Source organism: Eptatretus burgeri, chromosome 3, assembly GCF_056783735.1.
Source record: "Eptatretus burgeri isolate ZD-2024b chromosome 3, Ebu_testis_v1, whole genome shotgun sequence".
In the NCBI taxonomy this organism is placed as follows: Eukaryota; Metazoa; Chordata; class Myxini; order Myxiniformes; family Myxinidae; genus Eptatretus; species Eptatretus burgeri.
The window spans coordinates 103,154,290-103,179,973 of NC_140963.1; the positions used below are offsets into that span (position 1 = coordinate 103,154,290).

At 35.3% G+C, this 25,684-nt stretch overlaps 1 protein-coding gene across 9 annotated transcripts in view; it reads left to right on the top strand.

Annotated features, from left to right (window-relative positions):
• Positions 1 to 25,684, top strand: part of LOC147030564 (uncharacterized) — a 593,272-nt gene that overhangs the window by 55,324 nt on the left and 512,264 nt on the right. For 7 of the 9 annotated variants that reach the window (XR_015056446.1, XR_015056445.1, XM_085874762.1 and 4 more), the window contains exon 1: positions 4,551 to 4,632. The exons of the other annotated variants lie outside the window; for them this stretch is intronic. The gene's annotated coding sequence lies outside the window, so the exon portion shown is untranslated. Of the gene's footprint in view, positions 1 to 4,550; positions 4,633 to 25,684 lie in introns of those variants that run through there. 9 annotated transcript variants of the gene reach the window in all.

Genomic DNA, 25,684 nt, shown 5'->3' on the forward strand with positions numbered 1-25,684 from the left:
ATAACATGAACCTACCATACCAGTTTCACGTATATTTGACTCATAGTCTCTGAGATATAACGAACTTCGTTTTTTATTGTTTTCGACCAGGGTTCATTCACAGTCTATCTTCTCCGACAGTTTTCATAGGATCCGGCTGGAAAATTTTGACAATATGGCTGAATGTACTGCCCACAGTCGCTCGTGGCCCGATTTTTGATTTTCGAAAAAATTCATTTTTTATGATTTTTCTAAAATTTCAAAGTCCTGTTGCTAGGCAACGGTGGTGTCCATAGCAACGGTTCTCATTTGCACACAACTCGGTCATGGTATGAACCTATCAACCAAGTTTCATCGAAATCGCCATTGTATAAACTGAAATCGGCATTTTAAATACTGATAACGGTAGAACAAATCTCAAAAAAAAAAATTTTGAATTTTTTTTTCGACGAGATTGACTTACCCAACAAGCCGGTAGGCGGACATGGGTAGTCGACTACCCAATAGAACCTGACGTGATGGCCCCATTCGATGGGGAATGACCTGAGGATTAAGCACAAGAAAATTCATGATTCCAGCTTCAAGGGTTATTGCTGCAGATTGTTTTTTCGTTAAAATACCCCACATTTCGAGGTTTTTCGGCCGTTGCTAGGCAACGGAGGGGTCCATAGCAACGGTTCTTTCTCACGCATAACTAGGACATACCATGAATCTACCATACCAGTTTCATGTATATCTCACTCATAGTCTCTGAGATATAACGAACTCGTTTTTTTATTGTTTTCGACCAGGGTTCATTCACAGTCTATCTTCTCCGACAGTTTTCATAGGATCCGGCTGGAAAATTTTGACAATATGGCTGAATGTACTGCCCACAGTCGCTCGTGGCCCGATTTTTGATTTTCGAAAAAATTAATTTTTGAGATTTTTTTGAAAATTTCAAAGGTCCGTTGCTAGGCAACGGATGGGTCCATACCAACAGTTCTCATTTTCACACAACTACGTCATGGTATGAACCTACCAACCAAGTTTAATCGAAATCGCCATTGTATTAACGGAGCACTGGACCGAACAGACATACATACAGACAAGCCGGAAGGCGACATGGCTGCTCGCTCGAGATCAGTGGTTCCCAACCTTTTTTCTGTCATTTCCCCCTGCACCCAATTCAACCATCCAGATTTCCCCCTTCATGTGTATGAGAGAAAGAACAGTTAAAACACACTGAGACTATTTACTAATTTATTTTTCAAATGCACTAACACAGCTAACATTAAATTGTATTGAATAAGAACACAGCATTTTAGTGTGACTTCTGGCATTGTTTGCCGTTCACGAGTCCTTCAATGTCTGGGGGAGTTATGGAGAGCGCATAGCGAAGATCCGCCTCCACCTCCAACTTGTTGCGTGCCTTTGTTTTGAGGTGTACCAGTGCCGAAAATCCTGTCTCACACAGGTAGATGGAAGAAAACTGGACCAATATCCACAGAGCATTGGTCGCAAGAAGCGGGTAGGTTCCTCGGAGTTGGGTCCAAAACTCTTCCAGTTCCATATTCTGGAAGGCATCCTTCGCTGTAGAGTCGTTTTTCAAGTCCAGGAACTCTTCCTGCCACGCTTCTGGCACATCATCAACGTTCCTCTGAAATGGGTCTCTGATAAGCTTGTTCTCGTTGCTCTCGTTTGTGATCCCCGGGAAGTAATACTTGAATTCTTCCTCCAAGCCTTCGAGGTGTTGTTTGATATCCTCGGCTATTGGATCAGGCAGACCATCCTCCATATCCTCCACACATTCGTTCAGAGTGAGGAATGAGGAAAAACTTCCACTCCCCGCTCTTTTCTTCCACAGTTCCAGTTTAGCCACGAAAGCTCTGATCTTGTCCGACTGAAAAAGAATGTTGGTCCCTTTGCCCTGCAGTTTCCTGTTGAGCTCGTTCAATGCACTGAAAATATCGGACAAGTAGGACAGCCGCACACGGAAAAACTCACCCTTCAACGCCTCCAGAAGCACAACATTCTCTTGGGCCCGAAGGAAGGCTACCACCTCATCAAACAATTCCAGGACTCGCTGCAACATGTTTCCCTTTGAGAGCCACCTCACCTGAGTATGAAACAGCAGCGATTCGTGGTCGGCTTCCATGCCTTCACAGAGCCGACGGAACAGCCGAGTGTTCAGAGCGGAACCCTTGATAAAGTTGATGACTTTGATGACAGTCTCGAGATGCTGCTTGAAGTTCTTGGGGAGAGTTCTCGAAGCAAGCGCCTCTTTGTGGATCAGACAGTGTGTCGATTCCACTGCCGGATTCTTTTGCTTGACGAGCGTGACGAACCCCGATCGAGAGCCAAGCATGGCTGGGGCACCATCCGTGCACACCCCAACCAGAGACTCCCAGCTGATGTTGCTGTCTTCGAAAAAGTCATTGATAAGGTCCATCACATCCTGAGCTTTGGTCGTGGTCTGGAGAGGTTTGCAGAAGAGGAATTCTTCTGCAATTCCTTTTTCGGTGGTATAACGAACAAAGACCAACAGCTGGGACAGATTCGCAACATCTGTCGATTCGTCGAGTTGAATCGAAAAAAAACTGTGACCCTCGAACCCTCTGAACAACTTGGTTCTTGATGCTCTCAGCCATATCATTGATCCGTGACCGAATGGTGTTGTTTGAAAGGGAAATCTGGGTCATCTTGTTGTGGGCAGCCTCACCAAGGACCAACTTCACGCACTGCAGCATACAGGGGTTCACCAATGTTTCACCAATTGTGTGTGGTTTCTTCTCCCTCGCAATCTTGTACGAGACTTCGTATGACGCTTTCACAATAGCGTCCGTTTGCTGATGAAACGTTCCAGTTGAGTCCAGTCTCATCTTCTTCAGATAATTTTGTTTCAGCTTGAAGTATTCACGATCCTTGTTCTGTCGTTCGGGATGGCATCCTTGAAGGTGTTGCTTCATCAGGAATGGCTTCATGCTACCATTCCCCAAGGTCTTTGTGCAGATGACACATTGTGGCAGATGTTCCCCGTTATTCATAACGAACGTAAAACCGAAGTCTAGATATGCTTCTGAATATATCCGTTTTTTCGACATGATCACTTGTGGACCTGAAAAGAACAAGAGAGATCATATTAAGACATGTAATAGAAAAGAACAAACTAAAAAAGAAGAAAGAAAATAAAACATAAGAATGAAAGCGGGTAAAGTTCAGGAAACGGGTACTCCTGAGAAGAGAAGAACAGAAGGCTATTACTGGAAATTATTTTCTAATTATTTTCTGATAATTTCCAGAATTTTAATTCCAGACTAGAATTTCCCCCTGAAACACCCAAATTTTCCCCCTGGGGGAAATTTCCCCCCGGTTGGGAACCCGTGCTCTAGATAGAAAGCTGGCCGACGTGACGAGCCGATATTCATGTACATGCTATCAATCAATTTCGCACAATAAATATGATTATCACAGCCCTCTTAGTTTGCGCCCAGAAACCCGCCTTGTGAAATTTCAGGCATGTTTCCAAAGAGACTCGAACAAATGGCAGCCCTGGTAATTCCATTTATCTATTCGCTAAAGATTTTATTTTTTTCTGATGCTGCAAGACATTCTCCTTGGGCACAAAAAAAACAGGTCCCTCGGAGGTATTGATTTTTTTGTACAGTCCACAATAAGTGTACGATGTACGATAAGGTATTTTAGCTGTTGCTAAGCAACGGAGGTGTGCATAGCAACCATTCATTTTTGTGTACATGCTAGCCACATTGTACACATTTCACCCATGTTACATCAAAATCAGACTCTTTCTCTTTGAGATATTCGCAATTAACCGTTTCTGAAATGTTCGACATGTACTCGCCCAAAACCTATCTCCTCCTACAAATATTTTTTGTTAGGGATGCAAATTGGCATGAAGGGAGCGAGATAGATTGCGCACAGAACTCTCAGCTTCGATTTTTCGATTTTTTTTTGATTTTTTTCGATTTTTTTGACCACTTTAAAGGGCCGTTGCAATGCCGTTGCTAGGGCCCGGGGTCCCATATTCGAAAGCACACGATTCCCAGAAATATTGGTCCTACCTACCAAATTTCATTGGAATCGGTTGAGTAGTTTCGCCCCGAGGCTTGACCAAAGTTTTGCGGACAGACAGACAGATGGAAATGTCCAGAATAAGGGTGCTCTAAGAGCAGCCAACAGACAGACAGACAAACATATCGACGGAAATACTGATAATAAGGGTAGATAGATCGACAACCCAAAAGGGAGGAAAACTTAACCTCCTTCACCTTAGGTGGTGGAGGTAATAAAAGAACAAAGGATTACATGTACACGTGTAGTTTCAATGGCACGGTACGTATCTCTCCGAATAAAAGTGTGTGTGTGTGTGTCTCCTCCATAACTCCAAAACTACAAAACCGAGCAGCCTGAATCTTTGCATGTTCACAAAGAAAACTCCAAGGAAGTGCAAGAGTGTAAATTGGGTGTTTGGGTTAATTAAAACGCCCCCCTTTGAAGATAATTAAGGGTCTTATTTAATTATATCCTTCATCAGGCGATCATTGGCCACCTTGCTCTCTGGGTCTTAAGGCGTTTCCTGGGCAACCTCGTGGGGGTCTGAAGCCGCCATGTTTTTGGCCTGCTCAACCTCACCTTGACTTGGAACAGGCCGCAGTGAGTTATTTACGATAAAGTTGTTGTTTTAACTTTCCTCACTCATATTATCGAATGCCTGTTCATCATAGCTGTGAATCTCTGGTCGGGTGCATTGCAATGCTTATAAAAACCTGGAGAAATCAGCTCCCGGAGGTGTATGTTTCATGTGTAGCGAATCTCATGCCAAACTTGCGGTCTCTTAACAACCGTTTCATTGGAGTGCTTGCTTGAGTGCTTAAGCCACTTGGTGAGCGCTTTCCAAGTTGCTTGGTTGTTCGTTTTGATAAAAGTATCCGTGCTCTCAATGGAACATCGATGAGACAGACGTACGTTTCCGCCTGTGTTGGGCCCTGTGGTGCCGTGCGGTTGGTGCCTCAGGAGTAGTCTCATCCACTGAAAATGTGCAATTTTATTTTTACAGGACATCGTTTTGTTTCACCTTTTTGTGTGATCTTCATTTAATATAATCCCCGCCTCACTTCGACATCGATACACACATAAAAACAATAAGGTCCATCCAACCAGGTGTTTGCCATGATCGAGCCGTGAAGGCAGAAAGCATCGATTGACATTTTGTGTTCTGTGCCTTGAAATATTTTTCAATTGAATTTTGCTATTTCCCACTTGAATTCTTCTTTCAAAGAACTCTGTTTAAAGGTAAATCTTTGTGTCTGTCGTTTTAATGTATCTTATGCGTGTGTACATATATAAACTGTATTACACTAACGGAACTTGGTGTGTGTGTGTGTGTCTGTCTGTCTGTCTCTGTCTGTCTGTCTGTCTGTCTGTCTGTCTGCACCCCTCCCTCCGACAGTGAATAGCAACGTTTAGGGAGGTGTCACTCTCTCCACCTCCCTCCTTTCTCGCTCTCCCTCCCCCTTCCTAGCTCCCCCTTCTTCATTCTCTTTGCCTTCCCTCCCCCTCTCACCCTACATCTGCCTCCTCTCTCCCTCTCTCTCTCTCTCCATCCCGATTTCTCCCCCCTTCCCCCCCTTTATTGTCCCCGTTCGTGAAGTGACGAATTGTATTTACTAGTGCTTATAATAATGTGCCTCTGGCACCTACGAATTGGTTTTTATTTTCTGAACACCATGTCCGGGTTTATGTGGAATTCACATAAAACATCCCTGGATCAATGTACTCAGGAAGTTCAGTGTTAGAAAATGCACATTTATGTTGATACAACATTCAGCAGATTAGTTGTATTAACTTGTTGGATTGTCCCTTATAAACATACTGTAATGCCAAAAACCTTGAATTACCCATGCTATGGAATTTGGGATCATCTCAGGGTTTTTTTTTTTTTTTTGCCTCTAGATGCTCTTGGGGAAGAACAGAATGTTGCCTTTCACCTACAAAACCCCTCTCCCTCCCTTACCTGTGACATCGCCTCTTTTCCCACCAACTTTCAGTCTTTATCCTGTCTTGGCTGCATGAACGCAAACATACACATACAATCTTTTTTGTCTCTGCAAGGAAAACAATAAGCGAATCGTCCGCTATCGTTGGTTCCATTGTTAATAAGCACTTTGAAACATCTTGCACAAACAAATGTGTTTTGAATATCCATTTAGCGAAAAACCAAATTTGTTGTACGATGCAAGGAGGTGATGCATCTCAGAGCATGCCATCGTTGGGTAGATAAAGCCTGCCGTCCCATCTACATTTACATTGTGCAAGATGTTAAAAGACACTGCAATTGGCAAATTATCTGCTTGTGGTTCTTTGTCCAATTGCTAGGATTTGTATGAAGCGGGAATGCAGGGAGGTGTGGATGTGGCCAAGGTATGATGGGCCAATGTCCTTTACCTGTTCCTTCATGACTGCAAGATTTGTATGGAAATAGTTACCGTTATTCTTAATCAAACTCTTTGCATTCATGGGATAGTCGGTGTATATCTATATATTACTAAAACTCTCATCTTGTATGTATGTATGTATGTATGTTCCCGAAATACAGCCAAACGGTACACGATAGCGCAAACATTTTCAGCCCACCTTGCTCACCATTCTCCTGCGGTGTGCAGTATTCAGTTTCGTTCAAATCGGGCAACGAAAAAATTATTTAAACCAGGCACAACAAATTCCGCCCATTTTGGGGATCAAATTTAAATTTGATACATCCTTAACCTGAATGTTGATTATAAGGAATATTTTAGTCTTAGTTTGAAGTCAATTTAACCATTTTTGACGAAGTTTTGAGCGAAAAAGGATTTTGACCTTTTCGTGACCTGACCTTGACCTTTGACCTAATTGGACCCAACAGTTAATGGGGTCGTCTGAGGTTCATTACCCACCTGTGGATACAATTTGACAGTGTTTGAGCCAGCCGTTTTCCCGTAAAGTTGTCTTTTCCGAACCATGTTTTAGTTTTAATGGAAAATTTGTAATTTTGACCGATGACCATGACCCCCAAAACTTCGGACCCGACCGATCTTCACAAATATGCATTTTTCACTATAGGAATGGGTAGTGTTATAAGAGTCTCAAATAGAATAAGGTTCACTATAAGCTTAGTTTGAAGTAAATCAGATCATTTTTGACGGTTATGAGCGTAAAACGATTTTGATCTTTTCATGACCTTGACCTTGACCTTTGATCCAATTGGACCCAAAAGTTAATGGGGTCGTCCAAGGTTCATTGCCCACCTGTGGATTAAATTTGATTGTGTTTGCTAAAGCCGTTTTGCCGTAAATTTGCCAACAGACAGACAGACAAACAAACAAACAGACAAACAAACCAGATGATTACAATATCCCGCTCCCTCCCTCCGGGGGGGGCGGGATAAAAATCAATTCCCGATTCAGTCAAGTACTCTTCGGGAGAATTCAATCAATGCAATTAACCTCAGTGGTATAGTTCGCCGGAGCTATCTTTTTTTTTCTTTCTTGAAATGATTTATTAAAAAATCTCAAACATTTAGTAAAGACAAAGTACAATTTATTTTTAAGCAGAGTACAGGCATTATATGACATGACCTCAGACAAATTGCAATAGAAACTCTTTCAACTGGTTTATTCTCATAAATATGTCCTGTATAACATATCAAAAGTCCTAAGGAATCCAAGTGGTGGAAACTATTGAAAAGTACTAAAATCGGTGATGGCATTTTTCTCCATTGCCACCCATGTTAAAATAATGGATTTTTGCATGTCTGCTTGTCTGATGTCCACACAAAGGGTTCAGTACTATCCACAATCTACCAAAAACTTTGTTTTACATGAGACATGATATTGGGTGCAGTACAGTGCATGTTCAAAAGGAAATTCACAACAAATTGAAGAGATTTACATTGTAAAAACGGTCAAGTTGAAAGTTGCAAAATGTGCAATCAGTGAAATTAATGTGTGGTTATTTGGCACAGTTACTGTACTTTAAATATGAATACTCATGTTTTTTTTTTACATTATTGCAGTGCCATCACATCTTGAACAATGAGTGGCCCTCCAAGATGTGCCATTTGTAAGGACCCTGCAGAGGGGGGCGGACAGCGACCATGCACACTTCCTGAAAAGGGGAGTGACGCCATCAACCGAGCAAGTAAATCCAGAAATCATGACATTCATACATCACCTGGGGAACTGGTTCATCAAGTCTTCCGCAAGAAATATACCAGCCAACAACAAATAGCGAAAGCACTAAAGGAGAAAGAACAAGAGCAAATCGACAGGCATGTGCGACTACGCTCAGCTGATGAGAAGGAGTTCCATTATGACAGAGACTGTCTGTTCTGTGGGAGGTCAGCGCATGTTGGGACCAAGAGGAAGAGTTCTGATTGGACTGTATTCCCAGTGAGGACAGTTGAGTTCAAGGATACGCTCTTGAAATCTTACAATGAAAGAGGAGATGCCTGGGCAGTCATAGTGAAAGCTCGTGTGTTGCATGTGCATGACCTGCATGCTGCAGATACAGTGTATCACCAAGTGTGCAGCGTAAATTTCCATACCAAGAAGCAAATGCCAGCAGCTCATCAGACCAGCGAAACTGAGGTAAAGAAAACAAAACTGGGTCGGCCACAAGACGAAGAAAGATTTAATGCCTTTCTGGAAGTTGCAAACTTTCTCAAAGAATATGACAATGAACAGATCACAATCAATGATCTTGTTAGCCGGATGGAAAACAATCTCAAAGGCTCAGAATGTCAAGCATATGGCGACACGCAAATGAAGTTCAAACTGAAGGAACAGTTTGGTGACACAATCATCCACACCGAGATTGATGGGAAGCCAAATGTGGTTACCTTCACAAGCACAGCCAAAGCCATCCTCCAGGACTTTTATGCTCACAGAAAAGCTGATCACGAAACAGAGAAGAAGAGGATTATTGAAACTGCTGCCAAACTTATCAAAATTACATCAAATTAGTGGAAACGTACCATGATGTATATCCTGACTGCGAATCACTGAAGTCTGAAGAGGATGCCATCAACTTTCTTCCAGAAAGCCTCAGGGTTCGACTGAAAGGGTTGCTTGGGGTAAAAAATGCCGTCATGAAAACTGCCTCCATCGGACAAGCAATCATGCAGGCGACCCGACCAAGACTTATTCGAGCGCCACTGCAGATTTGGCTAGGAGTCCAGGTCCACCACCACTTTGCATCACGCTTCCTGGTCGATACGCTTCACAAGCTTGGATTATGCTTCTCCTACAAGAAGGTGCAAAGATTTGTTCACAATGCTGTGGTGTCGCTTAGAACTGACATTCCTGGCTTCTCCGGTGGGTTCGTCCAGTATGCCGCTGACAATGTGGACCACAACATTCGCACCCTGGATGGCAACAACACCTTCCATGGTATGGGGATGATTGCTGCCGTTACACCAGCTACCAAGACCATCAATCCCATCCTCAGAGCAAAGGTCACCCCTGATGTATCCATGGTGGGAAGACTTCCAATTCTGTTCCACAGGGAAGTAGGTAGTGGAACAGACGCAGTGACGTACCAGAAGCTTGTCACTATGGAGGCACAAGACCCAACGGCAGACCTGGATCTTATTTGGAAGACAGCCATCATTTTTTCCTCACCAAGGCCAGCATGGTCTGGGATGATGCAGTTTGTACAGCATGGCAATCATCCAGGGAAATCATCCTTCGTCTTGCTTCCAATGATCGACATGAATCCCAGTGACACCACATGCATCTTCTCAACACTGAAGTTTGTAAGTGAGCATGCCCGCCGCCACAATGCCACACCAATCGTTACCTTTGATCAACCACTATGGTGGAAGGCCCTCTTGATCATCGATGCTGAACCGGAAGGAAGCGACTTGAGCAACATATTCCTGAGACTTTGAGGCTTCCACACCGAAATGAATTTCCTGGGGTCCATCAGGCATTTAATGGCTGGATCTGGGTTACAAGAAGTTCTGGAGCTCGTCTATGCAGACAACGCCGTGGTACACATGCAAGAAGCACGACATTGAGTGCTCTGTTGCATGTAGCAAATGCAAAGGATCAGGGTGTGCAAATTCATTTCAGACTGAATGTGATGACGATGATGATGATGAAACCAGTGGTTGAGTAACCAGACAAACTAAACTATGATGTTGCCTTATACAGTATAATAGTGCTGTTACTTTAAAATAATGTCTTCAGAAGCACATGACTTTTTATCGTTGCACATTATTAGTTGTGTTGAACATCAGTGCATGCACTGTTAAAGTACATATGCCAGGCCATAATAAATGGATTTAAATCATTTAGAGGTCTTATCTGAAGGCACGGGTCATCTCAATAATAAAACCAGACGATCTTCCTATGGAAATATGTGTTTAGTATTACATATACAGTTAGAGCGTTGCTAAACATCCCATTATAAGGTAGCAAAAAGTGGAACCAGAGTACGGTTAAGAAACATTTTGGAAAAAAAAAAAAATTAAAAATAATTTCCACCACTTGGATTCATGAAGACTTTTTATATGTTATAGAGGACACATTTATGAGTAATGAACAGTTATCAGATTTTCTGTTGCAATTTGTGTGAGGTTCACTCCTTATTTGTCATATAATGCCTGGACTAAAATAAACATCGCCATTTTGATGTAATACTTCGTGTTCATTAATAAATAAAATTGTGTTTAGAAGATTACGCACAATAATTTCTGACTTTCTTTTCTCCTTTTTTTTTCACATTGACACGCAATATCAAGTTTCGTTCAAATCGGGCAACGAAAAAAATTATGAAAAAATCAATTCCCGATTCAGTCAAGTACTCTTCGGGATTATTTGATCAATGCAAACAACCTCAGTGGTACAGTTCGCTGGAAGTATGTTTTTATAATAATAATTATTATTATTTTTTGAAATTATTTTATATCAACCGCTGTCACAATGGGAACCCAACGGGTTCATGGGTCGTCTCGTTGGATTGTAAAAACATCTCATATATATATATATATATATATATATATATATATATATATATATATATATATATATATATATATATATCTCTATCTATATATTTATATATATATATATATATATATATATATATATATATATCTATATATTTATATATATATATATATATATATATATATATATATATATATATCTATATATTTATATATATATCTATATATTTATATATATATTTTTTATATATATTTATATATATAAATATATATATTTTTATATATATATAAATATATATATATATATATATATTTATATATATATAAGTAGGGTGAATATACTGGTTCTGGCTCACTTTTCCCCATGTAAATGAATGGGGGATTTTCAGCGATTCCTATTTTTTTTCCCTAAAAATAAACCCCCTTTTTATCCCAAGGTATATTTATTTGTCTCCCCTTTTAACCTGGAGGTTGAACCTCATTGAATTGAACACCTGGGGGTTGAACAGCTCACTCATTGAAACTATAAAGATTTGTTCATTCTCAAATTCCTTCAATAGTTTAATTTTCTTTGCACAATAATCCCCATCTAAAATATTGAAAAACAAAACATTTGAATCTTTATGTTTTTTAAGATACCCCTTTTGTGCCATTACGAAATGATAAACTTCTCTTAATGATCTCATCTGGCCACCTCCTGAGCCACATATCATTTTGAGATTATAGTAAATTGTTTTTTCATTGTTCAATTGATAACCATCAAAGTTTTCAGTCCATTCAAGGATATTCATTTTTTTCTTTACATCCTCTAACTTACTACTTTTTAAATTGATTCGCTTATTTGTTTTATTTACCTTTGTTTTAGTTATTTTTTCAATAAGACTTATTTGATATTTTTCACATTCATTATGTTTTCCATTTATATACCAAGACTGAGATTTTCTCCACTCTTTAGTTTGATTAATACTTGGTTTGACCATTTATATATTGCAAAAAAACGTGGCGGTAGCCCTTAAAAAACCCTAACCCATCTTCCCATCGTTAAAACACAATCTATTCTATTCACTCTATCATACAATATCCATATGGAACACAATCTATTCCATTATCTAAAATAAATCTCTTATCATCAAAGGCTCCTAATGCCTTTTTATTCACTTCTTCACTATATATGTTATGTTTATAACTTCTTATTGTATTCTTTTTCCTATATTCTTCTTTCTTATTCATCAAACAATTATAATAATTTCTAAAAGTTATTGATTTCTTTATTACATATTTCTTTATTCCCTTTAACCTCTTATCAATCTGATCACCATACTTATAAGCATATGCCTTTGCTCTCAATCCAATAAACTCACTCATTACTTTTCCACCCAACTCATCCTTAAACTTACCAATAACCTTTTCATTCTTTTTGGAAAATAACTCTCTTCTTGCTGAAATTACTTGTATCGTATACTCCAATATTTTTCTTCATATCTTCATAAACATCATCAGTTTTTATATCTAGGATAAAACTATCAGTGTCCATATACAACAATGAAACATTTTCACCATACTCTTTCTTTAAGTCATTATACAAATAATCATACATCAATATCTTTGATAAATCAAGAACTGCTGTTCCAATATAAATTGGTTTATCCATTACAATACTTTCCTTTTTCATATGAATTGCAGAAAAGTTCTCTGAAAAAACCTCTTCTCTCTCAAAACTTGGTTTATTTATCAATCTCGATGCTTCTTTCCAAGATGTTGCGAATCTAATGTTTTGCCTGTTTCTAACATTTTCCATAGTCTTTCCAAATACAGCATTATTCATTAATTTATAAAAGTCCCCTTCAAATTTTACTTTTGTATTTGCTCTCATATCTGTATTGAATTGAATATACTTTTTCACCCAAGGACTTTGTTTAAATTTTAAAACTCTATGAATTTTAGCTACTCTCAATCCTTCTCTCAAAAACTGTTTTAAGCTTCTCTGATGCAAAACATATCCCTCTTTATCATAGAATGTTGTTAATAACTTTTCTGTTGATTTGCCTTTAATATTAAAACTTTTATGATAATCACTGAACCATTCTTTCTTTGGGGTTTCTTTCTCACATGCAAAAGGAAGGTCTTTATGCTTATTATGAAGATCACTCGGGTACTTCAAATCAACTTCAAAATAATAACCTTCTTCTTCGTCATTCAATTCCTCTTGAGAAGAAATAACAATATTCATCAAAGCCTTTTCATAATCCTTTTCTTCCACCCACTCTAATTTACCATAAGGCAGAGATTGAGACATTGCCCATCCATACAAATTATTAGCATCAAAATACATCAAATAATTACTATCTTTTTCACTATCATAATTTGGAAGATATTTATTATTTGCTTTAGCATATCTTTTTGAACATACTTGTGATATTCCACCTCTCTTGGACTTCTCAATCATCAAAAGCATATCAACATCACTGATTAAATCTATATCTTGTTTTGTCATTTTCAACATTGCACTCCAAGCTAAACCAGGAGCTGTGAAATAGTGGGCAGGATCTAATCCATTACAATTTTTATTATGACAGAGTGATCTAAAAGCTTCAAACACATCAGCTAACAATAAAACATCTGTTTTTAGATATAAATCATGATATTCTCCAAGGTTCTTTATCTTAAATATTTTCCATATTTCTTGTGCGTGTTTATATTCCTTATCACTTATCTCTTCTTCATAAAGGTTATTATAGAAACTTTCTTTTGAAGGAAGTTGTGTTTCTTTAAATCTCATAAATGAATCCATATAATCATAAGGATAAATTCCCTTACTTGTAAGAATTTTCTCTTGACTTTGAATTTCATTCCTTGTTTGAATTTCCTCTCTCGTGAGAATTCCTTCTTTAATCAGAATTTCATCTTTAATCAGAATTTCCTCTTTAGTTAGAATTTCATTCATTGTTCGAATTTTCTTTATAATCAGAATTTCATCTTCAGTTAGAATTTCTTCATTAATTTCCTCATTAATTAGAGTTTCCTCTTTACTTTGAATTCTCTCTTTAATCTGAATTTCCTCTTTAGTGAGAATTTCCTCTTTTGGAAAGAATGAATTAAGATTTGGAAAAGAGTCCGTGGAGCTTAGATTTGATGCGAGGTAGGCTAGTGGTGTTCCCATAAACTTGTAAGAATCTAGAAACCTAATACGAGTTAAAGGTTTTGTGAATATCATTTTTGTAAATGAAATATACTTTTGACTTGTGTTTGTTATGGCAGAAATATTCCCTGGTGTTTTTGAAAGTTCATTTATAAATAGATGTGTATCATAGTTGGCGCTGTTGTGAAGAAAGACTGGAATAAAATAAGGTAATTTATAATTAAGATTACAAAAGGAATGAGCGGGACCTCTATATTTACCAGTAAGATGACAATGATCTCGAACTTTAGACTCCTTAATTTCCCCCTCACAAATATGACAGATATTGTTCTTTCTAAATTCTAATTTTTCTTCTTTAGTTAATTTCATCGGTTCATTTGTTTCTTTCATTAATTTAGTGAGTCTTATACAATCCTTTTCTAATCGTTTTACAAACTCTTTGAAGCTTTTTTTCCACTATAATGTTCAAGTTTGTTATACTTTTCTCCAACAGATGATTTGATATAATAACAGAAACCACAAGGAATATGTTTTTGATATTTATTTGTATGTGATTCTTTTGGATTAGGAGAAGCAGTATTTATCTTTTTAAGGATACATTCAAAATCAGCGTCTATCACAAATGGGTGCATGATAGATTTATTATAATCTTCAAAATAAATCTTTTCACCAGGTTTAGGCATTGTAATTACAGCTGATTTATGATTACTACAATATTTTGAATGTTGTTCTAATCGTTCTTTTGTATGAAATAAATTAAGACATCGCTTACAAGGATATATTTTGTTTGCTGTTCTGAATACCTGAGAATAGATTAATCTTGATAAATTATTGATATATGTGTAATGTGAATTATTTCCAACACTAAAATAGAAAAGATCAATGTGTGTTTCTTCATTTTTATAGTTGTTTGAAATTTTTAATATTTGAACTTTGTTTGTATCCGTTAATCCATATACATTAATAGAAAGATTATTCTTTTTCTCAAATTTAGGAATATCTGTTAGTGGCATTGGGAATTTAAAATCTTTAATGTCCAAGGTATTCTCATATTTCATATATAGTTTTACTCTTTCTGAATTACATTTTGGTGGATGAAAGTGAGCAAGAACAGACCAGAGAAAACATTTATTATCATTGTTCTTAATATTAACAACTGCCTTCTTTAGTTTTATTTCTTTTGGTAATTCAATATAAGAAGAAGCTTTAAGAGGGTTTGATTTTAGAATGTGTATATCTAAAAAGATGATTTTTTTTAATATTGAATCCACTTCCTACCACTGTATTATCAACATCCTCCTCTTGTTTTGATAGTTCTTCATAAACCCCACTATTCAAAAAATCTTGAAATGATGTTATAAAATGAAGATCTGTTCTCATATAAGGAGTTTGTTCTTCTTCTTGTCTTTTCATATTCATTTTCACTCCCATATAAAACTTTAAAGTTTTCATTTCTTTTAATGTCTTTTTAATAACCTTTTCAACATCAGGTTTCACTATTTCAATTGATTCAGCTATTGATGATGGACCGGGTTCTCCAAATTGAAAAATCCTTATTTTTATATGCCCTTTAAATGCCCCATCAGTGTTTTCAATATAATAGTCTCCCTTTACTTTAAACTCATTTTTCTTGTGTTTTTGTGACTGAAGATGTCTATTATAACTACTCTTCAAAACATCCTTTGAGCAGATATCACAATGTTTTCTTTCCAACTCAAGAGGAGATATTTTATGAAATAGATTAAATGTGTGTTTGTTGGTTCGGAGGTGTTTTCTATAATGTTTATATTTGTGATTACAAACATCGCAGTATGTTGTATTCACCATATTTATATAATAAATCTTTGCTTAAACTAAAATTTTCTTGATGAAAATTTCGTTTATTTTACAGGTGAATCTGTGCTTAAAACCATTTTATCCTCCAACTTTTTCACTTAATAAATACAATGTTTCAAGACACAAAAGACAAGTTTCAATCAATCTCTTCATTTGTTAAAGATACTGAGAAATATGTCAAGGATGTAAAATTGAACAAAGATAAATATAACAACTATTGGATAAAAACTATTATGGTAAATAATATGAGTTCTTCAATTTCCTTCAGTGGAAGGGCTTTTAGTATACCTGGTAGAACATCAATTAAAGTATCTCTAACAAAAGTTTCTCCTCTCCTTCTAGTAATATATTCAAAACTAGAAAAAGCAATGAAACAAGAAAAAGTATCAAAAAACAAAAACCTTATGGATGAAGCTTTAGAAAGAAAAGATAAGACCATCTGTAATATGCAAGGAGAAATTTGTATTTTTTTCAACAACCCTAAAGATGTAAATCCTGATGAAATAAAGGATGTTAATATATCAGGTGAAATGACATTTCGTTCAATAGTAGTTAACGATCATTTTAAAATTACCTTTAATATAAAAAATGTTGTCGTTGAATATGATAATGAAAAAAAGTATATCGATATCGATGGTAATATTATTAAATATGAGTCAATATACAACTGAAAGTATCGATGAATTTCAGTTTAAGTAAAGTTTTACTTTATAAATATGCTCGACTTTCCTGATTCTCCAGATGACAAATTTGAGAATTGTCCTGCGTGTGAAAGACGGGGATTAAACACAGAGTCAAAAGCCTATAAACAATGTATATTCTGTGATTATCTTCCAATTAATGATAATAAAAAATATAAAAAGGAAAATAATTCTTTTAGATTTACACCAAAAATGAATTACTTTACTAAATGAATTTAAAAATTACTTTACTTTACTAATTCAAAAATGAATTAGAGAAATGAATGTAAAGTATGAGGGTGATAACACACCTTTCCTTACAAGGGAAGAAACTGAACGTATAAGAGAAATATTCAAAGGATTGTTGTTATATATTATTCATGGATGTAATTTTCAGGGAAATATCAACACAAGATATTGTATAAATAAAATAATGGATTATCTTGAAATTAAACCTGAACTTAGGATAAAATATAGAGTTTCTAAAAAAGCCAATAATAAATTAAATAACCTGTTTTCCAAATATATAAATGAATGATTTTTTACCCATTTGGGAAAATAAGATAAAATTTAACAACCATAAAAATCTCCCAAATTCATTAAGATGTCTCATAGTTGGTTCAAGTGGATGTGGAAAAACCTGCTTACTTTTAAAGATGCTCCTCACTCCCAACTTTTTAGATTATGATAATTTAATAATTTTCACAAAGTCGAGTTTTCAACCAGAGTATCAACTACTCTCACAAGGTTTTAATGCTGGTCTTCAAAAAGAAGATATAATCGGTTTATTTAAACGTCAAAAAAACCGAAATGATTATAACATTGAAGATATAATTCAACTATTTTGTGATACACAGAGATGTAAAAAGAAATCAAATCCTATAACTTGTATTCTTAGTGATAATACGGATGATATACCGTCTCCCCAAGATTTGGAAAAATCAAAAAAGGACCTCGTTATCTTTGATGATTGTGTTAATGAGAGAAACCAAACGGTAATGGACAGCTACTACACAAGAGGGAGACATTCTTCTTGTAATTGTATTTATCTTAGTCAATCGTACTTTCAACTTCCTCGTCGTTCCATCAGAAACAATGCTAATACTTTTATTTTATTCAAGTTAAATGCAATAGATATCAATAATTTTTGGAGAGATAATTGTTCTACATTATGTAGTAAAAAGAAATTTGAGGATTACATGAAGCACACGACTGAAAAATATAAATATATTGTTGTGAAACAAGATGAGATATAAAGGATATATTTTTTGTTTTATAAACAATTACATATATAAATGACAACTATTATTATAAATCTTGTGGGTAAATCTGCTTCTGGAAAAACTTTCATAAATCAAGGTTCTTGTGTAGTACAAATGAGAATATTGTAAATTTACTGAAAAAACACCCCGTGATACGCATTGTATCAACAACAACTAGAGCAATAAGACCTGGAGAAGTAAAAGGTGAAGATTATCACTATATTTCAGTGGAGGAACATATGCGATTGAGGAATGAAGGTCAAATATTTGAGGAGGTTTCTCTTGGTACAACAAAATATTCACATTGTAAGAGTGAGTTAAGGAAACTAAAATCTGGTGGTCTTGGGATATTAGAAACTAATCCAGAAGGAATGAGACAAATTATTAAACATCTGAGCGGAGTGAAGATTTTATCATTCGGTTTTGATGTTGATGAAGAAACTCAACGCAAACGTATGAAAAGCAGAGATGCAAGTATTAGTGAAGAAGAAATTACAACTCGCATTAATGTTAATAAAGAATTTGATGAAATATTTAAAGAAAAGGATTTATTTGAACACATCTACTTGAATGATGAAGAAAAGGAAAATTTCCCTGTTGATCTTTACAATTCATTAAATGATAGTTTACAATAAATAAATGGATGCAAAAGAAAGAGCAAGAAGATTTAAGGAATATCAAGAGTTGGTTTCAAAAGTTGTAAAACAGCAGGAAGACATAAAGAAGAAACGCAGACAGAAACTAACGGGCGAAGAAGCATTTGAAAGAAAACAAGATAAATTTTTTAAACCACTTTTAAAAACTTCCCAAGAAAAAATGAAAGATGTTTCCACAGTTCCCACAGTAGAATATACTCCTAAAAAACTTCAAATGTTAAAAGATTTTGATCAAATGACGGACGAAGAATTAGAGCATTTAGGAGAATTAAAGGTATAAGATGATGAAGGTTTATTTCAACAACTGGAAGAGATTAATCAACCCCCTGATTATATTGTGAATGCTCTTCAAAACAATGAATATTCAGCAGATTCAAAAACCAAAGCAGGACTCATTCCAACAGAACAACCAGCAATATTTCATCTTCTTCAAGAAAAGGTATTGATATTTAATGATGAATTAAGGTTCTTAGGTTCTACTCAACCCCCTGTTAAACTAACTCCGAGATTAATGTTTCTTCTCACAAAAGATGGAAGACAAGGTTCAACTGTGAGGGATGAATCAAAGTATATTGATAAACCATTGGATATGGAAAATAATGATGATAGAGTATATATTGATCTGCTGAACACTCTAAATTATAGGGTTATTCTTTCTGGTAAAAGTAGGAAGAATGAGAAGGAGAAACACATTATTCAGGCTTTAAGTATCCTTGGTTCAGGTGTTAGTTTTCTTCCAAATGACCCATCGCAATTAGTGAAGAGACTGTTATTGTTGTTAGGTAGTAAGAAGGCTGGAAATAACAATTGTTTTAATGAAGCATCAGCCATTTTAGACCAGTTGATGAACATGAAAATAATTAATAAATCTCAATATAAAGACATTTTACCTCATATTAAATAAGATGAGAAGCACAATCCTGAGTTTTAATTTCACAACAAGCGACCACACATCTTCATTCCCATACCCACTACAACTTAACCCAACAAAAGAATATGAGGCATCTTTATTGTCCATGGAAACTTATAATACCTTATTTAATATAACTGATAAAATGACAAGTTTAGTTATAATCCCGGAAGTGGATACAAAACGATAACAGTCTCACCCGGAGCATATGAGATTTCTCAAATATCTTCCGAAATTGCTCGTCTTATGAAAGAACAGGGTGATGAACCAAAAAATATTGTTCTAGACATTCAAAAACATACTTCAAAATCAACGATTAAAGTTAAAAATAACTACAAGGTTGATTTCACAATTGATAATTCATTTAGAGAGTTATTGGGTTTCTCCTCAAAAAAGATTGAAACTAATGGGACGTTTTACAGTGATAATGTCATTCAAATATCCTCAGGAATAAATTCGGTGTTAATTCACTGTGATTTGATTGATGGTGCTTATAATGATGGAAAAAAAACAAATGCAATATTTTCATTCAGCGCATACTCAACCCCAATTGGTTATAAATTTAATATGGAACCCAAAAATTTGGTTTATCTCCCTGTGTCAGGAAAAACCATACACAGAGTAAATTTTAGGATAACCGACCAAGATAATCGTATGATTTCTTTTAATGGAGAAGTTATATCCATCAGAATTCACCTACGTGAAGTTTTCCAATAAATAAATACGATGGTTATTGTGAGGAAACACGAGTTGGGAAAATATAAAATAATTACAGGGGATGGGATGTTCCTTTCCCCATACTACAAGGGTGAAGGTATGTATCTTGGAAGAGGATACTATAAACCGAAGAGACAAAGGGGTGTTGGACATCAATTTAGAGGAGATGGGATAATTGATACTCTCATGGGTATTGGTTCAACTATTCTTAAACATAAAGATCTAATTGGTTCAACTGCTTCTGCTGTGGGAAATGTAGCAGGTGTTGTAAAGAGCATAAAAGATGCCCAGAAGGAATCTCATAAATTACAAGCAATAAAAGAAATTAAGAAAGGCAAAACTCAGTTGTCCCCCCAAGAACGACAGAAAATAATTCAAATACTTGGATCAGGGTTTCAAAAGTTTTAACATCTTTTTTCTGAAATAAATACAAGTATGGAAGCAATTGATAGTATCTATGATTTGGATGATACTATTATTATCTCAAACTCCACTAAAAAAGATTACTTCAAGGTAAATGCAATAACTGGAACAGACTGGAATACGAATGGTACAAAAAGTTTTGAAATAAATAATCAACAAACCTATTTGAATCTCTCCGAAAGTTTCTTGTTGTGTAAATTTAAATTCACTAAAGCTGGGAATAACACAAACGCTACACTTGTAAATGATTTCTTCTGGAAAATGTTTGATAGTGTGCGTTTGTATATTGGAACACAAGAAGTTGAAGCGGTTGATTATGTCTCTGCTGTATCTGAAATGATGAAATTTACACTCTATACATTCAGTGATAGAATGGGAAAGGGGTCTGTCGAAGGTTTTATTCCTGATATGTCAACGGGAACAAATACAGACCCTGGATATACTCAAAGGAAAGGAGCGTATAATGATGATACAAAAGCAGAAAATAGTTTTACTGTGGCAGTTCCTCTTAAAGGTATATTTGGATTTTGTGATCATGATAAAGTTCTGTGGTCTTAAAATTAGATTTCAACTACGAAGGAATGATAATGAAAATCGATTGCTTTTTGGTGTTGGTAATGCTTTTGGTGATCAGAATAAATTTGTAATTGAGGAAATGAGTTGGTATATCAGTGAATATACTCCTAATCTTAAAACAGAAGAGATGTTGAATCGAAGACTTAACTCAAAGAAACCACTCAGTGTATCATACCTCAAAAGAAGATGTCAACACGTTAAACTCAACCAAACTACTTACACGTGGAATTTGGATGTTCTGGAAGGAAAGCCACGATATCTGTGGATCATTTTTAAAAAGCCAGATGGTGATACTGCGACTGATAAGAATAATGCATTGAGTGATAATGCTAAGGTGAAACAACTTCGCGTTTCTCTAGATGGAACATTTTATCCACGAGATAGATTGGAAATTAATTGGGAAAAAAATGATTTTGCTGAAGCATACAAGTCTTACCAAAAGGTGTGTGAAAGTAATGGAAATAAAGAACCTATTTTGGATATGACAGCATTTAAAAGTTTGTATACAATCTATGCGTTTGACCTGAGCGCTCAAAAGGAAACTATAAAGTCTAATCGAGTGGATACTTCCCTATACATTGAAAGAGGAGAGAGAGTGAAGAAGTGATACATAGTGTTTGCTTTTGGAAGAAACAGAATTGCAGATTAATACAGATAATGGTGTGATGATTAGTCTCACATAATTTTTTGTTAAATAAATGAGTGGCAAAGTACCAACTGGGGTATATGTTAATCAAATCAATCTTCATAAACTATCATCTTGTGTTCAAAATCAAAAGCCTTGTACGATTAACGTTAATACAATTCAGAGAAAAGGAGCAGTAAGAATTGATGTTTTGCTCACAAGAGAACAGGTTAAAATCTTGAATGACACTGGCTCACTTAAAATTAAAATGACAAAACCAATGTTGAAAAAATATTCAATAAGAGAGACGAGTGGAGGATTTCTCCCATTTCTAATTCCTTTATTTGCTGGTTTAAGTGCGGTTGGAGCATTGACGGGTGGTATTTCAACAGCGGTGAAAACTGCCAACGAAAGGAAGGCTCAACTCCAGGCTCAAAAAGAATTGGAAAGACATAACAAAGAGTTGGAGAAACAAATTAGTGGAAGTGGTGTAATTGTAGATTTTGCTGAAAAACTTGAAGGTCTGCCTGATAAAGCGAGATTGTTAGTTGGAGATATGCTTTCTTCTATAGCACAAGCAGGTGTAAAATTAACGAAAAGAGGTAATGGATTATATCTTTCTAATAAATAAATAAATGAGCATTGATGAGTGGTTGAAAGAATTTGGAAAGAATACAACATCAAATTTACAACTTGTCAAATATTGTAAGAAATTAAAAATTCATAATGTGGTTATTTGTATGAGAGATGAATTAACAAATGTGCCGAAACATACAAAAATATTATTATGAACTTAGAAGATAATAATGGGAACGGTTCTCATTGGGTTTGTATTTTTAATAGTCAAGACAAATATTATTTTGATAGTTTTGGTCTTCCACCACCTGTTGAAGTCATAAAATTCTTACAGAATGGTGTTTATCAAACATTTCAAGTCCAAGAATTAAATTCCAAGTGTTGTGGTCAATTATGTTTATATGTGTTATTTCAACTCAACAAAAATAAAAAATTTTATGATATTATTTTTCATCTAATATAAATGACTTATGTTGGTAAAGATGGTTCTATCTTTGGTGTATCTCAAGAACTGGATATTGATTTATCAAATTATTACACAAAGGCACAGGCTGAACGACATAAATATAATATAACCAAAAATATTAACATGAAAAATGCTTATAAATTAAAACATTATCCAAGCCCGACTGACGCGAATGACTTGGTGAGATTAAGCGATTTATCACAATATATATCCTTAAATAAAACGGCCGTGTATTCCAAAGATACAGAAGTGTTGATATTATCTCCAGGTCATACAAAATTCACAGTTCGAATTAAAATAAATTTTTATAAAGAAGGGCGTATCGTTTGTATGAGAATAGAACAATGGGGGTATGATATGAATGATTTAGGGTATAATTGGTCATTTAAAATTAACCTCGAAGACCTGGAACAATTAAATCAGTCTCGTAAGGAAGAATATTATCCACTTGGTATCGAGAATGAGTTTTGTGGGGCCACGATTAGTAAACAACAAATAAAAGAATTTAATAAGGGTAAATATAATAATGGTTTTGCCCTTGTTTATATCATGAAAACAGAAAAAACAGGATTATATATAATAAGTAAGGAAATACAAAATGATTTAACTATGGGAAGATGGGGAGGTGTTTCGTGCCATAATATTATTCTAACATATATTTCTAATACATAAATGACAGCAAGAAGGCTTCAAGAAAATTATCATTTCTGTGTCCAAGCATACCTTCAAGAAAAGGGTATTCGGTATTTTTATAAATATGTTCGACAACATAAGAATGAGGTATTTTCAATAAAAGATTGGCATTATGCTGATGTTGAGAAACCGATAACTTTAGATTTAATTAGAATGTTAAATAATGAAAAAATTATAAAGTTAAGAAAAGGTAAGGCTCTTTTAGAAATTCAAAAGAAATTTTATTGGTTTCCTGTTGTAAAAAAAATTATTTTGGATACAGGAATAACAAGAAATCCTGATGAATATATGTATGATATTCTATGGGGTGTAAGCGATTCAAGGATAATAAGGGATGAGGAAGGAGTTGAAGAAGAGAGGGAAGAGGAGGAAAAGGAGAAGAGAGAGAAGGAGGAGAGGGAGAAGAAAGAGAAGGAGGAGAGAGAGAAGAAAGAGAAGGAGGAAAAGGAGAAGAGAGAGAAGGAGAGGGAGGAGAGAGAGGAAAGAGCGAGACAAAATAAATATCAAAATATGGAAACCAGTGAGATTAAAAAAAGATTGGTGGTATTACAGAAAATAACTCAACCCACCAAGGAGGAAAACAAAGAATTGACAAGTCTATTTGAAATATTTTCTTCAAGACGATTGACATCGACAAGATATTCATTTTAATTCAAGTTTTTCATTTTTATTTTTTTTTCTTAAATAAATGGAGGAGAGAGTGAAGGCATTTCTAAGGATTCTTTATGTTTTAAAAATTAAGATTCAAATGTGCATGTTGGAAACTAAAAAGGTTTTTGCACTCTGCAGGAATTTTTCACATAAATAAATGAGTTATTGTCTCAAATGTAAAAAGAAAACTAATACTAAAAATATTTCATATATTAAAAGTAAAAATAACAGGGTTATACAAAAAGGTATATGTTCGGTGTGTGGTTCAAAAAAAAATCAATTTATCTCCAAACACAAACGAGGAGGAGATAAAACAAAAATTTTTATCAGGAAGTAAATTTACAACTACTGGAATACCAGGGGAATTACATCTTCCAGGGTATTCTTTCTGTGGTCCAGGCACAAACTTGGATAAAAGATTAGATGAGGCAGACAATCCTAAATCCTGGAGTAAGCCTATCAATAGAGTTGATGAAGTGTGCATGAGACACGATATTGATTATGGGAATACCACAACTTTGGAAGAAAAGCATGAAGCCGATAGAGAAATGTTGTATAATTTGTCTCTGATACAAAATCCAACCTTGAGAGAAAAAGTTGATAGGTTCATCGTGAAGAAGATGATCAGTGCTAAATTGAAACTTGGACTTGGAAATTCAAAAAACTTGTAAGCTCTAATGATGTCATTAAGATTGAAGAGCAATGAGCTGATGAATTACATAAACCAATATTCACAAAGTTTCAGAGAAGGAAAGTTTATTCCAAGGAAGTTGATTATATCTGGTCTGCTGATTTGATTGAACTCAATAATGATAAGGGGTACAAGTATGCTTTAACCGTTATTGATTTGAGGAGTAGATACGTATGGGTTGTACCATTAAAAAACAAAACAGGTAATACTCTTATGTTAGCCTTTCAACAGATATTTAATAAAAGTAAGAGAAAACCTAAAAAATTGTGGACTGATGAGGGTAGAGAGTTTTATAACAAGACATTTATGAATTTTCTAAAAAATAACAGTATTACATTATACAGTACCTTTAATGAAGGGAAGGCAGTTGTTGTTGAACGTTTTAATCGTACCTTAAAAGAGAGACTATATAAAAAATTCACACAACTCGGTTCACAACAATGGTCATCTTTTATTCAGGATATTGTGAATAAGTATAATGACACGATTCACACGTCAACAAATATGAAACCATCAGAAACATTTACAAAATTAAAATATGAAAAAGAGATTAATGTCAGAAAACCTAAGTTCAAAGTTGGTGATATCGTAAGAATATATAGGTGGAAATCTCATTTTGAAAAGGGTTATATTAAAAGATGGACAAACGAACTTTTTAAAATTGTTGATGTAATCGATACGGTTCCTTGGACTTATAAGATATATGATTTGGAAGGGGAAGAGATTTTAGGTTCATTTTATTCACAGGAATTACGAAAGACAAAGATAAATTGAAATTTTTTGACTCCGCCCCTTTTTGACTCCGCCCACACAAAAC